Source organism: Oncorhynchus masou, unplaced genomic scaffold, assembly GCF_036934945.1.
Source record: "Oncorhynchus masou masou isolate Uvic2021 unplaced genomic scaffold, UVic_Omas_1.1 unplaced_scaffold_1511, whole genome shotgun sequence".
Lineage (NCBI taxonomy): Eukaryota > Metazoa > Chordata > Actinopteri > Salmoniformes > Salmonidae > Oncorhynchus > Oncorhynchus masou.
The window spans coordinates 5,193-11,910 of NW_027005130.1; the positions used below are offsets into that span (position 1 = coordinate 5,193).

Here is a 6,718-nt window from a genome sequence, read left to right on the forward strand (position 1 = left end):
TAGGAAGTGCAACTTTATCCATATCTCAATGTGTATTCGGTAGGCCAAGCTTTAAAACTACAAACCTCAGATATCCACTTCTGGTTAGATTTTTCTCAGGTTTTTGCCTGCCATATAAGTTCAGTTATACTCACAGACATCATTCAAACAGTTTTAGAAACTTCAAAGTGTTTTCCATCCAATACTACTACTAATATGCATATATTAGCATCTGGGACAAGTAGGAGGCAGTTCACTCTGGGCACGCTATTCATCCAAAGTGAAAATTTTGCCCCCTATCCCAAAAAGGTTAACCTAGAGAGAGAGAGAGAGCTGTCAGGGAATGGTTAATGAATGTTTGAAGGGCATGCTAGCTTATTGATTTTGTGTAGTCTTGGTGATGTGTGTGTATTTGGACATGTGTAGACCCCTGGGCCAGATCTGAACATTGTATTCTCGTTTAATTATTAGAGTTTATTTAGGTCTGATGGTTAGTAAATATGTGTGTTGTTGTATTCATGGTTGAGGTCAGTAAATATGTGTGTTGTTGTACTCATGGTTGAGGTCAGTCTATATGTGTGTTGTTGTACTCATGATTGAGGTCAGTAAATATGTGTGTTGTTGTACTCAAGGTTGAGGTCAGTCTATATGTGTGTTGTTGTACTCATGGTTGAGGTCAGTCTATATGTGTGTTGTTGTACTCATGGTTGACATCAGTAAATATGTGTGTTGTTGTATTCATGGTTGAGGTCAGTAAATATGTGTGTTGTTGTACTCATGGTTGAGGTCAGTCTATATGTGTGTTGTTGTACTCATGGTTGAGGTCAGTCTATATGTGTGTTGTTGTACTCATGGTTGAGGTCAGTCTATATGTGTGTTGTTGTACTCATGGTTGAGGTCAGTCTATATGTGTGTTGTTGTACTCATGGTTGAGGTCAGTCTATATGTGTGTTGTTGTACTCATGGTTGAGGTCAGTCTATATGTGTGTTGTTGTACTCATGGTTGAGGTTAGTCCATATGTGTGTTGTACTCATGGTTGAGGTCAGTCTATATGTGTGTTGTTGTACTCATGGTTGAGGTCAGTCTATATGTGTGTTGTTGTACTCATGGTTGAGGTCAGTCTATATGTGTGTTGTTGTACTCATGGTTGAGGTCAGTCTATATGTGTGTTGTTGTACTCATGGTTGAGGTCAGTCTATATGTGTGTTGTTGTACTCATGGTTGAGGTCAGTCTATATGTGTGTTGTTGTACTCATGGTTGAGGTCAGTCTATATGTGTGTTGTTGTACTCATGGTTGAGGTCAGTCTATATGTGTGTTGTTTTACTCATGGTTGAGGTCAGTAAATATGTGTGTTGTTGTACTCATGGTTGAGGTCAGTCTATATGTGTGTTGTTGTACTCATGGTTGAGGTCGGTCTATATGTGTGTTGTTGTACTCATGGTTGAGGTCGGTCTATATGTGTGTTGTTGTACTCATGGTTGAGGTCAGTCTATATGTGTGTTGTTGTTCTCATGGTTGAGGTCAGTCTATATGTGTGTTGTTGTACTCATGGTTGAGGTCAGTCTATATGTGTGTTGTTGTACTCATGGTTGAGGTCAGTCTATATGTGTGTTGTTGTACTCATGGTTGAGGTCAGTCTATATGTGTGTTGTTGTACTCATGGTTGAGGTCAGTCTATATGTGTGTTGTTGTACTCATGGTTGAGGTCAGTCTATATGTGTGTTGTTGTACTCATGGTTGAGGTCAGTACATTACATTTACATTTAAGTCATTTGGCAGACGCTCTTATCCAGAGCGACTTAAATATGTGTGTTGTTGTACTCATGGTTGAGGTCAGTCTATATGTGTGTTGTTGTACTCATGGTTGAGGTCAGTCTATATGTGTGTTGTTGTACTCATGGTTGAGGTCAGTCTATATGTTATTTCAGCTGCCTGGACCTGAACCTCAATGCCCCTCCTGGAAGTCCCCAGGTCCCCCGCCACAGCGAACGACACTCTTCTGGCCACGCCCCCCCTGGAAGTCCCCAGGTCCCCCGCCACAGCGAACGCCACTCTACTGGCCACGCCCCCCCTGGAAGTCCCCAGGCCCCCGCCACAGCGAACGACACACTTCTGGCCACGCCCCCTGGAAGTCCCCAGGCCCCCCCGCCACAGCGAACGACACACTTCTGGACACACATCCAGCCACACCCCGCCACTCCTCCGGCCACAGCCCTCGTCCCGCGGCAACAACCCCCGTCTGAGAGCTCCACCCTGGACTCATCCTGCCGAGCGCGCCTCCTCTTCCAGACACAAAGCTCCAGAGGATGCCTTGGCCCCGGGCTCCGGAGCTTCTTGACCCAGGAGGAGAAGGGGATGGTGGGGGGAACCACGGAGCTCACACCCTGGCCTCCCCCCATGAGTCCTGCCCCTACGGCCTGGGCTACACCAGTCCCTTCTCTTCCCAGCAGAGGCCTCACCGCCACTCCATGTACGTGAGGAGGAGTGAGCGCCACAGGTCCCACGGAGGTGGGGGTGGAGGGTAGTGAGGGGGCTTAATGGTGGGTCAGGGGTTGCCCACCAGGGCTAGCAGTCTGCAGATGCTCCCCCCAGCTTCAGCACCGCACCCTCACCAGACACCCCGTAGGACACTCTGTGGGATCGTCCAGAGAGGACTGCACTGAAGACACGACCAGGGTCAGTGTCAATAATTGACTGACAGCTGTGTGTGTGCGTGTATGTGCATATGTGTGTCTGTGTATCTCTCTTTGAGGCTACAGTATCTGGCCTAACTCACATTATTGCTAATGTACTATCTCCCGCCTGATCTCTCTCTCTCTCTCTCTCTCTCTCTCACACACACATACACACACACACACACACACACACACACACACACACACACACACACACACACACACACACACACACTACTACTTCGTAATGTTTGCCTCACATGCTATATCTGTCTGCCTGTCCGTCTATCTGTCTGTCTGTCTGTCGGTCTATCTGTCTGTCGGTCGGTCTGTCTGTCTGTCTGTCTGTCTGTCTGTCTGTCTGTCTGTCTGTCCATCTGGTCTACAGAGTGAGCCGTCTTCTAAAGAGGTGGTGACCTCTCACCCCCGACCCCAGATTAAAGACTCCACGCGGGACAACCCGGCCTCCTTTCACTCACAACGCCCTGCTAAGAACGAGGTCCATAGCCTTTTCTGTTGTTCATCACAGGCTGATTTCACCACTTGCTCTCTGGTTTCTGACTGCTTCTAGCACTGTTTTATCAGCAGTATGTCTATGCCCTGAATGCTGATTGGCTGACAGCCGTGGTATATCAGACAGTTTACCACAGAGATGATAAAACATGTATTTTTACTGCTCTAACTACGTTGGTAACCAGTTTATAATATCAATAAGGAACCTTGGGGGTTTGTGGTATAGGGCCAATATACCACGGCTAAGGGCTATATCCAGGCACTCTGCGTTGTGTTGTGCCTAAGAACAGCCCTAAGCAGCCCTAAAGTATATTGGCCATATACCACACCTCCTCGGGCCTTATTGCTTAAATATACTATGATAAGGATGTAGGAGTGAAATATCAGTGTATGAAACACTATGATAAGGATGTAGGAGTGAGATATCAGGGTGGGAAACACTATGATAAGGATGTAGGAGTGAGATATCAGGGTGTGAAACACTATGATAAGGATGTAGGAGTGAGATATCAGGGTGTGAAAGACTATGATAAGGATGTAGGAGTGAGATGTCAGGGTGTGAAACACTATGACAAGGATGTAGGAGTGAGATATCAGGGTGTGAAAGACTATGATAAGGATGTAGGAGTGAGATGTCAGGGTGTGAAACACTATGATAAGGATGTAGGAGTAAGATATCAGGGTGTGAAAGACTATGATAAGGATGTAGGAGTGAGATATCAGGGTGTGAAACACTATGATAAGGATGTAGGAGTGAGATGTCAGGATATGAAACACTATGATAAGGATGTAGGAGTAAGATATCAGGGTATGAAACCATATGATAAGGATGTAGGAGTGAGATATCAGGGTGTGAAACACTATGATAAGGAAGTAGGAATGAGATATCAGGGTATGAAACACTATGATAAGGATGTAGGAGTGAGATATCAGGGTAAAACAGCAGTGTGATAATGGGATCAATAAGCGTGACTCGACATAGTATTTTCTCTGTGTTCTGTTCAACTCTGCTTTGTTTGTGATGTACTGTAGGTACCAGTGGGGATGTACCATGAGCCCCACCCCGAGGACCCAGTCTCCTCCAAGGAGAATCGCATGATCTTCAGTGACTCCATGCCCAGACGGGTAGGAAGCTTCTACAGAGGTACTATGAGAGAGAGAGTGTCCTTTAACCATTTGTACATTGTTAAAACACTATATATATATATATATATATATATATATAATATGACATTTGTAATGTCTTTATTGTTTTGAAACTTCTGTATGTGTAATGTTTACTGTTAATTGTTATTGTTTATTTCACTTTATATATTCACTTTATATATTATCTACCTCACTTGCTTTGGCAATGTTAACACATGTTTCCCATGCCAATAAAGCCCTTGAATTGAATTTAATTGAGAGAGAGAGAGAGAGAGAGAGAGAGAGAGCAAGAGAGAGAGAGAGAGAGGGAGAGAACAAGAGAGAGTGAGATCAAGAAAGAAAAAGAAAAAGAGAGTTACCAAGAGAGAGAGCTAGAGAGATGTAGAGAGAGAGGGAGAGAGTTACCAAGAGAGAGAGCTAGAGAGATGTAGAGAGAGAGGGAGAGAGTTACCAAGAGAGAGAGCTAGAGAGATATATATATATATAGAGAGAGAGAGAGTTACCAAGAGAGAGAGCTAGAGAGATGTAGAGAGAGAGAGGGAGATAGTTACCAAGAGAGAGAGAGAGAGAGAGAAAAAAGAGAGTTACCAAGAGAGAGAGAGAAGGATGGGGACGGTCTCTTCTCCTTCTCTGAAAGTGTCTTCTTCTCTTTGTGTTGTGTTGCAGTGCCCTCTCCCAGGCCAGACAACTCCTCGTCCTTCCATGATGGTGGGGCTCAGAGGGAGAGCAGAGGACCGCCGGTGCCAGGGGACCCAGGTGTCATGAACAACCACTCCAAACGCCAGACTGCCTTTGACTGGTGAGCTGTCAATCACTGGATGTCATCTACAATGAATGAACGAAAGAACGAATGACATTGACCCCTGTTGAGCGTGGGATGAGCACTCAGCGAGCTAACACAGTGTTGTGTCCCGGCAACTTCAGGAGTACTGCAGAGGCAATGGTGATGAACCAACCAGAGCCGGCCAAAGAGAAGGAGAAACAGGGCTTCTTCAGATCGATGAAGAAGAAGAAGAAGAAACCGACCAATAGCGTGAGGTTTCCCCTCTCAGTCACACGTAGACATTCATCTGATTAATCCACAGTGCAGGTTTACAGCTTTACGTGTTGGATTGAACTACAACATTACACATTTTATATACCCTACGTTTACCTGCCTAGCATCACTTGAGTTATAATGAGTAAACTCCTGAGTAAAGGGAAAGAGAGAGAGTGGGAGAGAGAGAGAGAGAGAGAGAGAGAGAGAGAGAGAGAGAGAGAGAGAGGGAGAGAGAGAGAGGCAGAGACAGGGAGAGAGAGAGGGAGAGAGAGACAGGGGGAGAGAGGCAGGGAGAGAGAGAGGGAGAGAGAGAGAGAGAGATGGGGAGAGAGAGAGAGAGAGAGAGAGAGAGAGAGAGAGGGAGGGAGGGAGGGAGAGAATGAGAGAGGGGGAGAGAGAGAGAGAGAGAGAGAGAGAGAGAGGAGGAGGAGGGAGAGAGAGAATGAGAGAGAATGAGAGAGAGGGAGGGAGGGAGGGAGGGAGGGAGGGAGGGAGGGAGGGGGGGAGGGAGGGAGGAGGGAGGGAGGGAGGGAGGGAGGGAGGGAGGGAGGGAGGGAGGGAGAATGAGAGAGAGGGAGGGAGACAGAGAGAGGAAGAGAGTGAGAGGGAGGGAGAGAAAGAATGAGAGAGAGGGAGGGAGACAGAGAGAGGGAGAGAGAGAGAGAGAGAGAGAGAGAGACTACGCCTTCACTATGGTGAATCACTAAAACAATACAGAAATACACTACGGAAAAAGAAGGAACAGCATGTCAGAAATCAGCTCAATGTAATTGAAGAATCCATAGACTCTAACCACTTCTGGGAAAATTGGAAAACACTAAACAAACAACAACACGAAGAATTATCTATCCAAAATGGAGATGTATGGGTAAACCACTTCTCCAATCTTTTTGGCTCTATAACAAAGAATAAAGAGCAAAAACATATACATGATCAAATACAGATCTTAGAATCAACTATTAAAGACTACCAGAACCCACTCGATTCTCCAATAACATTGAATGAGTTACAGGACAAAATAAAAACCCTCCAACCCAAAAAGGCCTGTGGTGTTGATGGTATCCTCAATGAAATGATCAAATATACAGACAACAAATTCCAATTGGCTATACTAAAACTCTTTAACATCATCCTTAGCTCTGGCATCTTCCCCAATATTTGGAACCAAGGACTGATCACCCCAATCCACAAAAATGGAGACAAATTTGACCCCAATAACTACCGTGGAATATGCGTCAACAGTAACCTTGGGAAAATCCTCTGCATTATCATTAACAGCAGACTCGTACACTTCCTCAATGAAAACAATGTACTGAGCAAATGTCAAATTGGCTTTTTACCAAATTACCGTACAACAGACCAT

The 6,718-nt window shown here is 45.4% G+C and overlaps 1 pseudogene; it reads left to right on the top strand.

The window, feature by feature from the left end:
• The first annotated feature begins 1,930 nt into the window (after window positions 1-1,930).
• LOC135531096 (cyclin-dependent kinase-like 5) overlaps window positions 1,931-6,718 on the top strand; it is a 9,464-nt pseudogene continuing 4,676 nt past the window's right edge.